At 39.3% G+C, this 18,272-nt stretch overlaps 1 long non-coding RNA gene across 2 annotated transcripts; it reads left to right on the forward strand.

Moving 5' to 3' along the window:
- The first annotated feature begins 1,467 nt into the window (after positions 1-1,467).
- On the forward strand, positions 1,468-12,419 carry LOC139999359 (uncharacterized). Of its 2 annotated transcripts, XR_011804746.1 has the most exons (5): positions 1,468-1,540; positions 7,107-7,320; positions 8,489-8,593; positions 10,122-10,233; positions 10,425-12,419. It is a non-coding gene; the product is annotated as an uncharacterized lncRNA (long non-coding RNA). The 2 variants fall into 2 exon arrangements; XR_011804745.1 differs by lacking the exon at positions 1,468-1,540 and having other exon boundaries at positions 5,679-7,320.
- Positions 12,420-18,272: the final 5,853 nt, after the last annotated feature.

Raw genomic sequence — 18,272 nt, forward strand, 5'->3', positions numbered from 1 at the left:
TACACATCTCCACTTGACATTTCTGCAACCTTGTGTCATTCTGTAGCATATCCTCTTCGTATTAATAGCAATTTATCATTAATCCATTTGAATAATACTTTTTTTTTCCAACGGAAAGAGACAGAAAACATCTGCATATTGAGTAATATTAGCTACAGTTTGTGTCTCAAGTGAGACTAACTGACAACCCTCATTTATTATGACTGTGTAGGCTTAATTGGGTTGACGTAGGATTTGGACTTTGTGAAAGGAGAAGCAGTTTGAAGATCTTTTATGAAAAAAAAAAATAGAGAGGGGAAAGAGTAGGGAGAGGAGCGGGGGAGGAGGAAATAAAAGAATAAATATGGAAAATAATGATGCTGAGATGTTCTGTTAAGGCCCAAACATTCAGGAGGTGTTTTAATAATGGTGCTTAAATGAGAGATTAGTTATTAAGCCATATGGTTTGTATTACAGCTCTCATCTTTTGTTTCCTGCTTACGCTGTCAAGCATTAATGTGATTGTTTTGATTCTTAATGTCTTAATGCATCATTCCTCCCGATGCATTAGGCTAATAACTTTGGTCCTCTTAAGGGCAGTGTCGCCATTCATTACTCTTCCTGTTTTGGCTGACCGTAGAAGTTGAAATGAGGGACTTAAAAAATCTCTACATGTTCCAACATTTATGGAGCCAGCACATTGAGATCATTGAGAAAATCTGAAGTGTATTAAAGGCTGCTTACTTCCACTGTGCTGATGACATACATGCAATGCCTAAGCCTTCCCCCAAGGCAATTTACAAGTTTTTCTGCTATAAGTGAATGTGATTTCAGTTTGTTGTCTTAACTCTGGACGAGGCTTCAGGTAGTTCTTTGTAAAACTACAGCGGTGTGTTAAACTAACTGCAGTTTTTCTCTGTTCGGGCAAGTGACTGTGTGTGTATGCAGTACATGGTTTTATATTAAAACATGTCTGTTACACATCAGTTCAGGTCACCTTTTGGGTAAAACATAGCAGTAACAATTCAACAGTCCAAGACTCTGCTGGTCTGCTTTTCCAGTGCTGCTGCTGTTGAGAAGCTCTCAAGTCAATGTGCTCCGTTAAGATTGATTTTAGAGAGCATTTACAAAGCTTTGCTTTCAAGCATTTTCCCCAGATGAGAGTTGGTATTTCCAGTAGAATGGTCATCTCGAGGCTGCTAATAACCCATATTGGTCACCCTTCATAGCATATCAGTGTATCCATGCAGAATAAATTAGGGGCTTTGGTGGAGCTGATTTTATGAGGAAAAGTGTATTTTTTGACTATTCAAATAAATTAGAACAGTAGAGAAACAGGTGGCTTCATTTTGCAGAATCTACTGCAAAGGCTTGAGCTTGAAGTGATGTTTTGATAGATGCTAAAAGTTTTGTTTAAATGATAAAGTTTGATAAAGTTGAAGCACGGTTTTACATAAAACATTTAATATTTTGTGTTGTACTTTACCAGGCTAATGTAGCTCATCAAGTGGCACTTTCTGTTGTTGCAGCCAGAGGTGTCCTGTTGGTCTAGGGATGCCAGGTAAGGAATTGCATGCCACACAAACATTTCTGTGGATACAGTCCTACCTTCTGTCAGACTTTGTAAAATTTTAAAATACTACTAATTCCTTGCAATTCTTAAACTGGGAGAATTTTGTCTTGTTTTGCTGAGTAAAACTGAAGAGGTACAGTGTAAGATAGAGGATTTTTTTCATTGTCAGTGAGAAGTATGGATCTTCCTGAACTGATTAGCTTCTTGTTTTGTGTGGATTTCCAGTGAATATTTCCCTTAATATATTCAGAGTTTACTGTGATTTTTTAGTGTTCTGTGTGAATTCATGACGGAAGGCTCTTTGCATGTTCAGAATATGAACTACAACACTTTACTGCAATTATCAACGGGAGAATTCTGTTCATGTCCCATTGCCTATACAGATGTACGTATGGCTGGTTTTTAGAAAATAAATACGTTCATGCAAAAACCTTGAAAACAAATGTGGAACAAACCCATCCTAAGGCAAACATGTAAGTGTATGAATGAATATTCATAGATGTGGTTATATATCTCCACTTGAATGCCTGTGTGTATTTGTATATAAACAGAACATATAGATGAAATACACAGACACTAAATATTTTGTCTGTTCCAAAGTACATTTCATTATCTGCCTTTCCCTCTTGACAGCTCAAATGCTTTGTCCTCTTCATACAATGCCAAGAGCATTATTTGCTTGAGCATGAATCATAAACTGTCTTAAACAGTTGGGATTCTTAAAAATCCAGTGCATTTTTTCAGGGGTGTTTTGACTGGTATGTTTTTCTAATGGGGTTATTCAAATTCTTTCTGTCTAAAACCTAACCTGCAATTTCAAATGGTGATAGCTTCACCTAATATGAGCACTGTTTCAGCCTATGTTCTGTCACTGAAATGATGCAGTGAATCATATGTGAAATCTGTAAATCACTTAGGAATCCAGTGGGATGAAAAGTGGTGCATCAATGTGAGATTATTGTCATTCCATGGTCACCCCAATTTATACAGTAGAAATAGCAAATGCAGCAAGGTGGAAGGAGGATGAAAGGTGTGACGAGCTGTTCACAACATTAAAATGACCAGTGTCCGCTAGGGAGTCTGTTATATATTCAACATGTCACTGAAGCACTTGTGTGATGGGATTGCATTTGAGAAAGTGTCAATATGAAAGACAAGTAAATGATTTAAGTACAGGATATACCCAGTAGTATTGTCACACAGACTGAAATTTAAATACACAGCAGATCACACGATGGGAAGAGCCAGGATGGAAGCTTTAGGGAGACATAACAAGTATGTGGGGGAAATGTTTTCGGAAGGAAATTATCCAGATGGTTGGCTGTTGGTTTGTGTTTTTTTGTTGTTGTTTGTTTTTTCTCACCACGGAAAGTTCCTAGTGTATCCACAAACAAGTTGGGTGTGTTAGATACAGGAATGCAACAGACTTTCAAAGATTTTAAGGGTCTGAAGCTGAAGTGTTCAACCTGTTGAGCAGGAGATGAACCTCAGACAGGTAATACAACGTGCTGTTGGGCCCAACACTTGTGTGTTCTCAATTCAAAGGAAAGTGGTGTCTCATACTTTAAATTTGTTGTATCAGTGTTGATATTTCCTGTTGCTTGGCAGAATGCTGTTTTTTATACAGGGGCAGTGGGGATGAAAATGCTTGTAAGACGGAGAAAGATAGAAAAACTCAGTGAGTATAGACCTCAGCACTGCCTCTCTCTCCTTGAGCCTGATTAAAACCCAGCATTCCTTCCCCAGTGAATGACGTTTCTCTGTGTAAGGACGTTGGTGTAGTTACTCAAAGTCTGTGAAGTGTGAGGGCAAAAAATGTTAATTGTTGCCATAAGTGGAAAAGTCTCTCCTTTCCATTTTTTCCCCTAATGTAAATAATCCTGCAAATAATAATGCAATACAAACGTTGGCCCCCTGTTATCTCCAACGCAGAGAAAGGAAAGCAAGTATCAGGCAGCATTCACTTGAAATCTGTTCGGACTGCTCAGTATTGCAGGAGGGGAAGGGGAAAATCAGATTTGAGGGAGGAGAGGGTTAAGACAGCCCCAGAAGCACAAACTGAAGTGGTAGGTTTCCAGTTGGGGATAAGGGCTTGATCTTCTCACCAGCCATCTTCACACAGTTCATAAGTTGTGCAGAGTGTGTCATTTCCCTAAAGCTCTGCACTCCCTTTCACCCACAAAATTGAATCTTGCACAGGTGTGGGCAGCATGTATAGGATTAAAGGCTTGTTTCCCCCAAAATCTAGACCTGTCTGTTTAAATGAGTGCCTTCATCCTGTGAGTCCTTGCTGTGTGTGAGAGTTTGAGAGAGTTTGCTCAAGACAATAGCATTAAGTCATCTCCCACACTGACTCTACGTGGCTGAGGCCCTGGAGAGAAATGCTTCAGACTCTAGTGGCTGACGAATTAAACAATGAGGAATATATGCCAGCTCTTTCCATTTGCTTATTAATAGGTTCTGTGTCTCACGCTCCAAGGGGATTGTCCTTTCTTTTGAATTGCTAGCGGGGAAGCATTCAAGCATTCACTCAGTGTAAATGGAGAAAAATGGAGAAGGAAAGAGTTTCAGGAAAGACTGGAGCATGTCTTCAAAATGTAAGATAAGGGATCTGACTTCACAGAAATGCTGATATTCTTGTTTCAAGCAACCTGGCTCGCATACCTTTGGATATCAAGCAGTGATCATCTGTAAATTCTAATTTTAAATATCCCGATATTACAGCAACTGCTTGAGCTAGAAGACAATTCCAAATCGTGCATTCATGGAACACCACAGTTTGTGAAATCCCTGCAATCTAATAATGCTTGATTAGATGAGCAAGTTCAATGGGACATCCTGTATGATGACAGGGCTATGGAGCTCCTAAATATTTATCCTCTTCTTGGATATTCAGCAATTTCTGAGGATGGTTAATATTCTCTGTTACTGATACTTCTGATTATGTCCATGAGTTTTGAGCCCTTTATTTAATTTAAATCCATGGTTTTCAGTAAATCCTTTAGGTGGCTGTGAAAATCTGGGTGTTGGGGTGGTTGTTTCCCCAGAAATTGCTAGTGGATTAGCAAACAAACGCATGTTCATGTTTAGATCCCTCCAATCTCAGTGTTTAAAAGGTTTATTTCTGTCTATCTAAAACCTTTTCTAATGCAGCTGTAGGATAATTTAAGTTGTCAAGCATGTCTGAACATCATCTGCTTCAATTCCCCTCTCAAAGCAGGGCCACTGAAGTTAGATCTGGTTGCTCAGATCCTATGAACAGATTTATACCAATTGAAAATAAAGCAGGCATAATCCTAAATAAAGGACAAGATAAAAAATCTGAAAGTGCTTACACACTCCTTTTTCATTAGAGACTTCAGTTCTTATATTCCACTGGCTCCCAATGACTTTTTAACATGGTTTTTAAAGGTGTCTATGCACCTATACACCTAAATAATATTGTTAACTTGATTGTTCTGGAATCCAAAAATTCATTTACCTTTGGAAATGGCACACATTCTCTCAGTCTATGTGCAGACTTCAGCTCTGTGTCAATAAGGTCACTTCCTTAACTTAAATTGTTGAAATTCTTCACATGAGCATGGCCACGGGTCTCCGGGTGATTGCACTGACTTCTTTGATAAATAGATAAACTTTTAGGTGATGTTGGTTATAGCTGAACAAAAAAAAAGGTGAAATCTTAAAAGAAAATTGCTAAGAGGTGATGTTGATTCATTGTTTCCCAACATGTTCTTGTGCAATATTCTCTTGACATAATGTTTATAAGAAACCCTATGCAGATATAGCAGTAATTTCATTTCCTCTGCTTCTATTTGAATGACAGCAGGCGCATGCACAGAAATGAGCCGAGAATATTTGAAGGGAAGTTTTTATGAAAGAGTGGCGTGGTTTGCTCCGGGTTTTCCAACAATTACATAACCCGTGTCATTGTAGGACTTGGTACCAGGCAGTTGTTCACATCTACTTTTGCTTGCTGCGTCGGGTGTCCATGGGCTACATGAGCACAAACTGGACAAACCATCCACAGCATTCTTCATATTGCATTGGTAAAACTGTGACATCTAACAAAGCAGGAAATCCAATGAGTTAATTAAGGAAGAATTGTCTATGATTTCCTCTTACCTTTTATTTCCACCCCCACCCCGTGAAAGTCTATGCAGTGGAGCTGCCTCTTGCCCCTTGTGCCAGAATGATTAATGGGGGGACCACAATGAGGTCAATTAGCTGGGGTCGGCTTGAAGCTGAAAGGTGGAGTGTGTTTCTTTATTGAACGCTGCATTCACACTCCAAACCGTGACCTGGACTACAGTGATTTATTACAGGGGCAGTGTTTTGATCACTTACCTTCAGTACCTTACCTTGGCTTCAGAAATCAGGTTTTCACTGTCAATTAAAATCCAGGAAAAGGGATTCATTCAAAAATCTGAAAGGTGCACCCCAAGTAAAGGATGGGGAGCCTGAGGATGATTCTCAAAACTGTCTTGGTAAGCCTGGCAGCAACAAAGAAATTAAATCATGTTCTGTGTCTAACAGGAAAAAAATCATCCATGGCTGAACTTCTACAGCCTTTTTCCTAACTGAGTTGAAACAGAGGAGCCAAATCTGTCCTAACGAATTTTGTAGAGGTACTAGGGAAAAACCTCTGCACTTAATACCTATGTGGATGTGTGGCAGAAAGGGCAGGAAAACAACCTGTTATTTTTGGAGAGAGAAAAAAATTCTCATGTGCATATATAAGGGATTTATTAATGAATAATGTTTAGCAGTTATGGGGCATCTTTCAACAGAGGATCTTGAACTATGTTACATACGCTAATGAAGCCTCTTGATGATGTAGTGGTGAAACAAATAACTGCTTGTGCTTGTTTTAATGGTCAAACTAAGACATAGAAAGACTACATTATTTTGGTATTTTTTTGATCCTGAAAGCTGCTGAGTCCCCAGATTAACTTAAACAGAGGCTGTTTGTGATTTAACCCAAAGACTTGCCAGATTAGTCCAAAAATATGTTTTGTTTGAAATTCATTCACTGTAATAATGAATCATAACTTCTACCTGGTGCTTTTAATTCTGTTGGCTGCAAAGCACTTCACAAACGAGGTCAGGAATATTGCTTATTTTGAGAAAGGGGGAATTGAGGCACCAGGGAAAGTGATTTTTTGTTGTTGTAGCCTCTGTTCCCACTTCTTACCATTTGCTTATGATTCTCCAACATTTGTTTTCTTAAGACTCAAATATATTATCTTACAAAATATCCTTAATGCTAACGGTGCAGCATTCATGAAGTAGCAAATTGTCAGAAAGGACTGGCAAGAAAAAAAACATGGATGGCTGTATCTGACAGAGGGGGGAGAGGGCATCTCAGCTGCCCCAAAACGCTGCCTTTTTCACTTGTTCTCTCCTTCCTTTCCCTTCAGTTTGAAGAACACTGCACTCACATCAATCTCATCACATCTTGTAAAGATAATGGTTAACTAAAGTCTACCAAAAGATCTTTTGAATGAGCTTATTTGACTTCGTGACTACTGCTTAAATCATTTCTGAATTCCAGATTCTGGTGCACGAACCCCTATATGCAGAAGTAGAAGAGAGTCCCAAACCCAAATGCCTTTCAGCCAGAGGCTGGAAATTTCTAGTTGTGCAGAAAGGAAACCTGCAGTTATTTTTGTCTCTGGAAGCCCAAGGTTATATCGACAGAGGCTGTAAGAGGTAAAACCACCCGGTGAGGGAAATGCAGTGAGCCCCGGATTTCCAGGTGAATGACGGTAGGTTTGGGTATTCGGTCAGAGTCCCTTGTACATGGGCATGCTGAAAGCACAGAATTTAACAACCTGCTTTGTAAAGAGCCTGAAATTCTAGTGTAACTATGTAGAAAAACGCTTTGATAATATTTTCTAAGCTGTTTTTAGTTTGTTGCTGTGTTCCCTCCTATCTCTTGCCTAAGCCTAATAATTAGACACAGAGAACACCTATTAGATAATCAGGTCCATCCCTCCCCCTGTACTCCCAGCAGATTATTTTTCCAGTGCATCATCCAGAGAGGTTTTAAATGACTCTTGCGACAGACAACAAGCTCTCATGGGGAGGGTATTCCTTCTAACAGTGCTTTCCATTTGCATGGCGTGTAGCTTGCTCACAGTACAACATAGGTTTTTAAACTCCTGGAAGAAAAGGATGTGGGCATCTATTGCAATGCATTAGTTTTATTTCCCTGTCAATATCTGTGTTACTCTAATGGGAACAGAACGCCTTCAGTGAAAACAAAGCAGCACTTATCGATAGGCAGTGTATTCTGGTACCTGGACACAAATTTGACCTACATCTGTTCCAACAGTCACTGTCCTTTCAGGCAGTTGTCACACCTTGCCAGCCTTACGTTATGAGCAGGGTTCACGCAAGACAAGCAGCACAGCTTTGCAGTGCGTTTGTGTTTTGTCTAGGGTGATGGGGTGGGGATGTTTGCTTACCTAAAGCATTTGAAAAATTGTGGCAAGCATTTGATTTGCCATAGTGGGCAGACTGTTGGTCCAGGAGGTCCATTGCCTCTGGCAATGTTCAATACCAAATGTTCCAGGGGAAGATGAAATAGCCACAGAGCACCTGGAGAGCTGCATAATGCCGTGTGTTGTTACATGGGGCTGGAGTTGGCATTTGGAGCTTTTAATGTAAGAAAACAAGCAGCATAAATGCACATAGTGCTGTACAGGATGTAAAAGGCAGCAGAGTTTCTGTCTTCAGATAGCTTGGGCCTTGTTTCAGTGGGTCTGCAGATAGATGTAATGCTGTCTTTCAGATCAAGATCTAAATATTAACTCCCCAGTGATAATTAATTTACACCCTGAAGTTTAAGGTTTAATTTAGCTTGAAGAGTTGTTTAGTATCGTTTGTTGATGAATCAGTTTAACTTATGCTGTTGATTCTGTTTTCCTACAGAATTTAATCCCCATCTGGTCATCTGTAAACGAAACAGCTCGTGGTCCTTGCTGCGTTTATCTTCTCAACACCTCTGTAATACAGAAGGCATCTTCCCCATTTGGAGTAAGTGATGTGAGCTGTGGCAGGGTGTGCCCTTGAACTAAGGCTTCCTATTGTCTCGGTAAACATTTTAGCCATTTGCCTTGCAGTCTCATTCCCTAATTTGTGGAGCATTAGCTCTTTCTTGGGTGTGAGGTACCTATTGTTAAATGTGTGCAGAACTTCTGTATCACAGAACAGAATAAATAAGATAATGCTAATAATTTAAAAATGCCATTTAAATGAATTTCCTCTAGGATTTATCAATAACTGTAAAATACCAGGCAGGTTTAAGTGAGATCTAACTCAAGAGTAAAATTCTACTATCTATGGGCAAGTCATTTTCTTCAAGACAAGTACAACAGCATTTTTCATTACATTTACTTGTAAATTATTTCCTCTTCTAGACTTTTTTTAGGCCTTTATTGTAATTGCAGAAGTTAAAATATGAGCCTTTAAGAAAATAAAACTTCTCTGAAACTTCACCTTTCCTTGTAGATTTTAGAATAATTTATATGGCATCCTATTTTATTCCTGTAGACTGCTGTTGACTCAGTGCCTATTAATTTTTATAAGATTTTCTCCATGAGGCTTTGTAAGGGAGAGACATATATTTAGTCCCTGGACTGGTAAATTTTAATGACAATTTTGCATGCTTGACTTAATTCCTATTTTTCATGTCCCAATCGTGCATATCCCTCACCTTGTTCTTTTAGGGCTTGACTCTTGTCTTTTGAGTCTGATCCAATAACACACATAAGTATATAACTAGTCCCACAGATGTTAACATAGGGTATTTTTGCAAGGCATGTTAGTCCCCAAATCCAATTGACTTTCGATGGGACTTGATTCCAATCTGCCCCCTTTGCCTTCCATGTCAAAGTGTTCTGATACAAAGACTAAAAGAGCTATAAAACCAAGGAGGAGAAAGAGATCTCTTAGTGCTAGTTGAAGCCTTCTGGAATCCTGTATTAAGTCCTACAGAATGCACAAGAAATAGTACAAAAGGAAATAGTTTTCCACTACTGTCAATACAGAAGAAAAAAAAATGAAAAAATAAGAATTTTTTCACCTGCTCTCTAGAAAGTCCCACCTCGCAGTTGCTTGCACTTAAATGCAAGTTGCAGTTTGGAATGGGGTCAGGATGCTCAGCATCTTGCAAGATCTCACTGTTGGTGACAGTCTGCTTGCCAAAGGGCTTTTGTATTGGTGGTGTGATGGTCTGCTTAATTTAGGACTCAGAGACAGAAGGAACTAGTCACAGGGTGATCCAAATGCCAATGAATGGGGTGCTTCTGTTAAACTTAGTCTTTCACCCTCAGAGGTGCTGTGGAACAGCTTTAAAGGCTCCCTATGTGTTCTAACAACCCAAAGCATTGGGTTGTACCAGTTTTGAGGCAGGATTGTCCTACCACTGGGAGCTGGAGAAGCTGAGATAGCTTGGTTAATCAAGTCAGTAGGATTACTATTTTACTCACTTGGCAGAGAGGCACGAATCTTGAATTCCAGGTCTGGAATTTTCTCGTGACCATAGGACTTATTTTTCTTTCAGAAATTCTTCTTGCAATTTATTTCATGTGGCCTGACATAATGCTACCTAACCAGAGCCTCTGAATACTACTGCAGTGGAAGAATTAATTCCTAGTAGGACATTAAGGATGGAGGTGAGGGAAAGCCCAAGTTGTTTTCATCACTCTAGTGTTACTTAGTGCTTGAGTAGTAAAACACAGACTTGGGGGCCCAGATAGGCTTCTATAATTGTTCTGCAAAAACAACTATGAGTTTCCATTTCTAAGGACTGTTCAGTGGTCTGCAAGCCAGAATTTTCAAATTAACCCACTCTTTTCCATTACAGCAAAGACTATCCTGATAGACTGCTGCTGAAATACCTGTATGCTCTTAGGACCTGACCCTGCGTGTTTTCCTCGTGTGAACACTATTTAATTGGAAACGGTACTGTAAATAGCAACAGTTCATGTGATTACATGAGATTACATCTTGTGATATTGGGAGGGAAAACAGCATCCTGCTGGTGGAAACAAACAAAAAGAAGCCTGAATAGTAAATAACATCATAACGAATTTTCTGTTTTGTGACATTCTAGACAATTTCACTGAGGATTGTATTTAACAATTAAATTCTACAGAATTGCCTTCAAGCCTCATACCTGAAATAATCCATGGAAAAGATCTAATTCAAATCCTGTAGGTTTTAGAGGGGTATTTGTATACATCCCTTTTGCGTTTTTCCCTAGTAACCTGTATAAGCCTTATCCCAAAGGGAATGTGGATATATGTAAACCTTCATAGCAGCAGAAAAATAAAAATAAAGTTGTGTGCCAAATTTTCAGCAAATATAAACTGGTTTACTGCTGTTGAAGCCAAATAAACCAGTTGAATATCTGCTTCTCAGTTCACAAAGGAAAGGTTCTCCCCATTGCACAGAAAAATGTTGCTTTTGCATTGCTGCAAATGGATTTTGTCACTTTTTGTTTTCGCTCAGTGCACCCCTGAATGTGTCTTGTGCCTTTGTCTGTGTGGGCACAGAAGCATACTTATAGCTTCTAGCGATCTCTGCACATATACAGTGGTCTTGTTTTAATATTTAATCGCTAATTGGTGTGATGATCAAGGGACAGACGAGGGAGCACTCTGACATCTGATCTCTTGAACTGATTACACGCACTTTGCACTACATGTTGTTTATCATGGTCAGGCTAATTTCCTTCACTGAGTGCTGATTTCTTTCTTGTGAAGAAATCTCAATTTGGGGCTTGTAAAGAGATTCTTTCCATTTCTGGAAAAGGATTCCAGTGTGCATTGGGCTCCTGTTATTGACTAGAATTTCCAATAAAAGCAGGGCAAATTCTGTTGGATGAATAGAATCGAATATTCTTCTTTGCCTGTGCTCGCTCTCTCTGTTAAGGTTTGTTCTGTATTCACTGTCTCTGTGCGTTTATTCATTCCCTCTCTCCCTCTATTAGCTTTCTCCCATTTTTCAGTAGAAATTTTAGATTTCAAAGCTCCTTTCAGACTTAAAGAAAAATAAATAAATCCACAACCAAATGCAAACTGCTAATCCTAACAGGAGGAGAAGGTTTTCTTTCTTTCATTATGATGTTGATGATGATGATTATTATTATTTGGAAGAAGGTGGTGAAAAAGAGAGAATTTGTCATTACTGTATAATTTAAAATTGCACAGCCTACAGCCCACAAAACAGAGCATGTAATTACACACTTACTAGAGGTAACAGCAGTGCTGATAATTATTCTTTACACAGGAGAATCTCGCTGATATCCCAGAGTCGGAAAGTGGGAACTACAATATCTTTAATACCATCCTTAGAGACCCTCATAAGCAGAGGAGAAGTATGAGGAGGCACACAGGGTCCAGAGCAATATCTTCATCGCGCCAGAATGTCAGGGGCTTTAGTACAGCAGAAATCAATAGATTCAAGTACATTTTTTTTTAAGGTACAATATTTTTTTTATGACCCTACCTAGAGAAAGTACAGCAAAGCCAGAGGAACAGCAATGGTATGAAACAAACATTTTGAATGGAAGCCATGTCGGTTTAGAAGAATAGTAAGCTAAGATTTATTCATTTATTTATTTATTTTTAAGGCATGTTCTGCTGCAAGGATGTGTTAACTCTTTCTGGGCTGCAACCCTAAAATTTCTTTGGTATTGAATACCCAGATTATTTCTCTACCCCCATTTTTTTCTTAAATATTGTTCTCTGTAGCTGTTCTCTGTCTGCGTCACTTAGCATTTTGGCCTCCTTGATTTAAATAGTAATAGCAATTCAAAGTTGATCTTACATTTGGCATTTAATTTGATGATTTTTAGTGTGAGCTAGAAACCAGTCTGATGGATAATTTTCTACATCCCTATTTTCTAAGCTCATTTAAATCAGTGTGATTTATTGGCCAAATATCCCTCCCTTTATTTACAGCGAGGGGTGTTTTATTTTGCAAGTAATCCATTTTACTTCTAAGGAATAAAATGCTATTTGCTATGAAAGCAAACAGCAAAACTTGCTCATGTTTTGCCATTTTACTTTGCCCAGGTGATGCAAAGTGATGCGAATTTAATTGTCAATGGCAATTATTCATGTAGGGAAATTCTAAGGTAGTATATTCCTATACAGATGTACATTATAAGACAGACAGACAATCTGTTGGCACCTAATTTTCCTGTGCAGTTGAGTCTCAATCAGACTGATTGCCTTAATGGAGTTGGAGTAACCGCTGGGCTGCTCTAACTTAAGCCATCAAGTTAGGTCTGGAGTGGCTGCCTGGTGTGATTCGGGGAGGCTTCTCATGCTTCTTGATGGTCTCAGTTCTGCCTGAGCAGATCTCTGTGTTGGTGAGAATCTGGGTCATGGTCACAGGGAGTCAACGTGAGTAATAAAGTACATGAAGCAGTTGGGGAGGAGTCAGGGGACATAAAGTTAATTAAAAAAAAATCTGTTCCTAATATCCCTAATAACAAACTTAAAATGGCATAAAGATCTCAGAAGTTGGTTTAAAAGGGAAGTCAAACTCTTCACTCTCCATCTTTGGCATAAACTGCTAGCCATTACCACTTGCGTGTGTGATTATTTTGTAAGGAACCTTCTGTTATTCTTTATATTTCTCTTATTGTGCCTCTGTATAGGGAGAAGTAGAATTCAAGTGAAAAAAACATTCATATACCCCTTGTACAGTGATAGTTGTGATAGTTGTTCAGACTTGTGGCATTCAAGACACAAATGACACTAATATTTTATTTGTTCCAAATTGTTGACATGAATAAAAAATTAAAGCAGTTGAAGACCTTGAGTCTTTGTGCCTAACAAAGTAGGATAAATGGTCCTCTGGTAACTGTAAAAGAGCAAATAATGTCTTGCAAGTTTTTAGGGCTCTTCTTGAGGTTTGTTAATAGTGATAGATCTGAAATGAATCAGAGCGTAGGAAGATGTAGCGATAAATATATATTTTATATACATTAAAGATCCACAGAAATCACTCAGAGATCTTTTGTTTTCTTTGTAGTTGCTTAGGGTCCTTTGTGTCATAATTTCTAGGATGTGGCATAGATGAAGAGGTGTTGAATATGAGAGGCCTGAATTCAACTTCTGGCTTTGCTATGGATTGCAGGGATGACCTTGAGTAAATTCTTAATTTTGAGAACTTAGAAATTAAACTTACTCTGTTGTGTTTGTTGTTGTTTTTAATCTGTTACTTAAAATATTCTCTGGGCTGTGTATATCCTTAATTTAACCTATGCCAGTGCAGTGCCTAGCACAACAGGAGAACAAGTAGTAGCAGTTCACAGGTGATGAATAATAATAAATTGTTTCTCTCTCATCCTTCTCTAGTCTTCAAAAAACATCAGCTAAATCTTCATGCTTCTACTTGTTAGTCAGAGGCCAAATAATTATAATTAGTAGGGAGATAAAGAATCAAGAAATGACATGGGCTTCAGTTACCCAGTGTGTAGGTCAGTGCAAGCACCTTCTCTTCCATTTGTCTCAAATACAAATGCACTTTTAGTAATTTTTGTTCTTAGTTGGCAAAATATTTACATGCCTTTCCAGAAAGAGGTATGCATGGGAAAGGGTAGCAACTAATTTTCTTTAAAACTTTCCTCAGAGGTCATCTCGGGAGTTTTGAAAAAAAAATCCAGGGGCACGTGGATCCAGTTTCTGTCATTATGTTTAGAGCCACAGTCTCAACTTGCTGCTCCCCTGATGATAAAATGTCTGCTGGCATGTGAGAAGGTGGGTGGATGTCCATTTTTTTGATGGGTATGCTCAGCTCAGGTGACGGGATCATGCCTGTGACTAGGGTTACGTGAAAGGTACATTCAGCTACATGATGGGAAGCACCATTCCCATTACGACAGTGTGGAACCGCTGCCTTGCTCTTATTTTGCATCTCCTGGTGCTGCAGCAAGAGATGAAGGCCAAAAGAGTAAGCATCATGCTGAGGGCAGGAGCTGTGACAGGTCTTTTGTCTTCGCTGACTTCTTTGCATTTCAGAGTCAGATAAGCAGTTCCACTTTTGGTCTGTCCCTTGATATTTCTATCCTCGTTGTCTTGGACTATCTGAGCCCCCCCTGCAGTTCCATGGCTAAAGCTGATCCTTTTTTCTTAGACTTTCATTGAAGTCTGTTGCCAAAAGTAAGGTGCTATTAACATATTCATGCATGCGTCTATTGTGATAGTTGATCTGATATCTCTCTTTGCTTTTTCAGCTGGCTTGTGTCTTCATGTTTTGTGATTCCCATGTTATATTCCTAATTATTATTATTTCACACTTCATAACATTTTGGTAACTAAAATGCTCTAGGGTTCAAAACTTGTCTATTACATTTTAGCCCAGAGGAAACTTTGCATCCAGTTCCAACTTCCATCCCCAAATATGAATTTATATTGGAAATTCTGATGGATCCTGCCTGGGATTGGTGCAGCTCTGATAGAATATTGTAAAACACTGACTTTGTTACACATTGAGATGGGATATTTTCTCCCCCCTTCCTTTCTTTTGTGTAAATCTGTTTTCACCACAGGAGCACATGCTGTCTCTTCTGGCTACAACACTACTTACTAATTCATCGATTCATCTTTAATGAGGCCCCCTGCCAATGTTTAAATAGCATTCGGAACAAAGAAAAAGGCAACATTTCCAAAACAGCTGCTTCTCTCCGATCTTGACATATCAGCCCTTCAGAATTTCAAGTAAAATTTTCCCCCCTAAAGTTGGTAATTTATAATTTAGGTGTAGCTTTATAATTAATTGTTTGCAGGATGGAGGAAAAAAATAGGAAGAGAGAGGAATGAAATAAAAAAAGAGTAAAGTTTCCCTCAGGCTGTTATGATACATGAAACCAACATGGTTTCTGTGGATTGCACTAGCATTGCAGATATAACAGTGGGAGAATTCTCCTTTGCAGCCAAAATCATTTGTTGTACATTGCAAGTTGGTACAAGGACATGACAGAGCAAAGTTTTTCTGCCCGTTACATACAGCTTTACTATGTCGAGTAGCTCAACCCTTGTCGTATTTGAGTTGGCTTCATAAAGAGCTCTTAACAGGAAGGTGCATTGCCTTGGTCACTACTGTTGGTTCCCAGTTTTCTGAGGACTCCCTGAAAGCACTGCTTAATTGTGTGGGATCAGGAGTCAAGACTACGAGTACTTGGTGTCACACCAAATTTTGACATGAGGCTAAAATCGTGTGTTTTGGAATGAATTTGGGCTTCCTGGTGGTGGCCATAACAGGAGCACTTCTTAAGTCCAAGTGCCTCATGTTCCTGGAAAATGGTATTCGGACCTGTGACCTGGAGGTTATGGATGCCTTGTCCCCCTTTTACACTTTGGCCCTTTCAAACCAGTTTGTTTTCCTGCCCTTTAGGAGTAAACAAAAAGGTTTTATTCTTGTCTCCTCACTCTTGTTGAATAGCAAAGGAAAAATAAGCCAAAGTGCTTGAATTATATTTGTTTGTTGTGCCTTGGTCACATCTAAGAGTTTTTGAATAAATGATCTTTTAGGGAGAAAACAAAGGGTGAGAACGGGCTAGCTATAATTCAGAACTCAAGCAAAAAATACTTTTGAATTTGAGTGGAGGCTTCATTTCCTGAAAAAAAAAATGTTGTCAATTTTTCTTTTAAGCTATTTGGTTAAAACGAAATAGTTCTCTTTTTGAAATTTTCATACTTTAAAAGTGAAACTGAAGCAAATGTAGTAACCAAATATAATTTCAATATGAAAATTCAAAGTATGTTCACTTCTAGGAAATATTTTTTTTAATACTTTGAAACTAAATTTTGGGAAATTTATGATATTTTAGTTGAATATGCATTTTTCAGATACAAAAGAAGTGTTATAGCAGTGTTTGGATACACATCAAAACATGCATCTATTTTTCCCTTGTACAGAGTATACCACGAGAGAACAAGCAGAAAATAAACGAGGCAGAATTTAAGACCATATGCAAGAAATAGTGCCCCGTGGTGTCCGGCTTGTTCTGCAATGAACTTCTGAGGAGCAGAGCTCAAGATTTCCGTAGCCCTGTACTCTGTACAGAGTGCCAGGCTGCAAAACCTGTTGGTAAATCCTGGCTTAGGGCTGGCAGCTTTGCACAGTGAAAGTGATGGAGAAAAACCTGTACGGGATGGTGAGGCTGGTTGTTGTCTCTGCAGCGCCGTGACTTGATATGCTCTGCAGTCTTTTCTAGGGACTTCTTTCCTCTTAAATTTCTCCTCAGGTGTAAGAAGACCTGCCTGGCTGTAAATCACTGTCAGTGCGCATTGCATTGCCTCTTCTGGGCTTGACTCCGTACGTGCTGCTGAGCTTTCCCAACTTCAAGCACTGGGAGCTGCTGTGGCAGCCCAGGCTGTAGACTGTCAAGTTTTCTGTTCCAGTCCAATCCCCAGCACTGACCAAGGTGGTGGAAAGCACATGTTAATGTGAGAGTTTAGAGCGAACTGCATAGTTTTACCTGGACTTGCTGTGCCAGACATTCCCCTTCTTTCCAGACCTGTCTTTCCTCGACTCGACCACAAGAGATGCAGATAAATCGCTGAGTATTTTAATATTCTCCTGCCATCCAAATTGCAAGACCAATGTTGGCAAAGAAGTCCCAGTCAGAAGAGGGGAAACCCTTTGAAAAGGGAGAGAACGTTTTACACTTGGATTAATGTCACACCTAATTCAGTTTCCTAACTGTTGTTTCTCTATTAAATAGCAGCAAAAGTCCTACAGCCTCGGCATGCATATGTGCACATGCACACACAGACTTGCCTAGAAACAACAACAAAACAAAATGAAGGCAGTTTGGAGGCATTTCCTGGGAAAAAGATTCATGATTCTGTTTCCATGGAAGCGACAGCACATCCCAAGTGGCAGTGAGAGCTGACAGAGCGCAGCTAGGAGAGTTAAAGTGCCATCTTCTTCCTAGCGGAGTAGGGGGGGCAGAAGTGGGGGGAATTGCTTTTAAAAAGAATACAGAAAAATTTAAAAGGACAGATGGACATATGGTTAAAATGAAAGTCTGGAGATCGGGGCTGGTTCTCCGCTCTGCCATGAACTTCCCATGTCCCTTTGGGCAGCTCACATAAGGCATCTTCCAGCGCCTGCTCCAATCAATAATTGATTTTGGTGGGCACTAAATCAGAGCCGTAAGCATTCTGGACAGTGTTCAGCCTGTCGTCTTTGGCATCCAAGTTGTCTATGACATTTCAAGTTCAAGTCCAGCTTAGTTTGCTTGTTGATCCTCTACTCTGCTTAGCAGTAAAACACTCTTCATTTTGCAGTTTCTGAGCTAGGCTTTTAATACATTCCTGTTCAGATCTTTATACAAAAAAAAAAAATGTAGTTAAATCCAGTACCAGTGACTTCACAGAACTAAAGATCCAGAACCTAGACAGATGTCTATCACTGTCTTCAGGTACTTAAATTTGTCTCTGTGTTTGTTTTAATTTTAGATATGGCATGATGAGAAGTGTTAAAGAAGTTAAAGAATGAGAGGAGAGTGGGAAGGGGTAAGGATTTGGGGAAGAAAATCACTCTAAAGTGTGCACAAATAGTGGTGATGGCACTGAAAATTCTTTCTCAGTACCCCCTACAGCCATGTTCTCATGTGATGGGATCCAAGGTGAACTGGTTTTAGAAATGAAACAGTGCAAAAGGACAGGAGAATATCAAGCTGCAGCTC

The sequence above is a fragment of the Anas platyrhynchos genome, chromosome 23 (genome assembly GCF_047663525.1).
Source record: "Anas platyrhynchos isolate ZD024472 breed Pekin duck chromosome 23, IASCAAS_PekinDuck_T2T, whole genome shotgun sequence".
Classification (NCBI taxonomy): Eukaryota; Metazoa; Chordata; class Aves; order Anseriformes; family Anatidae; genus Anas; species Anas platyrhynchos.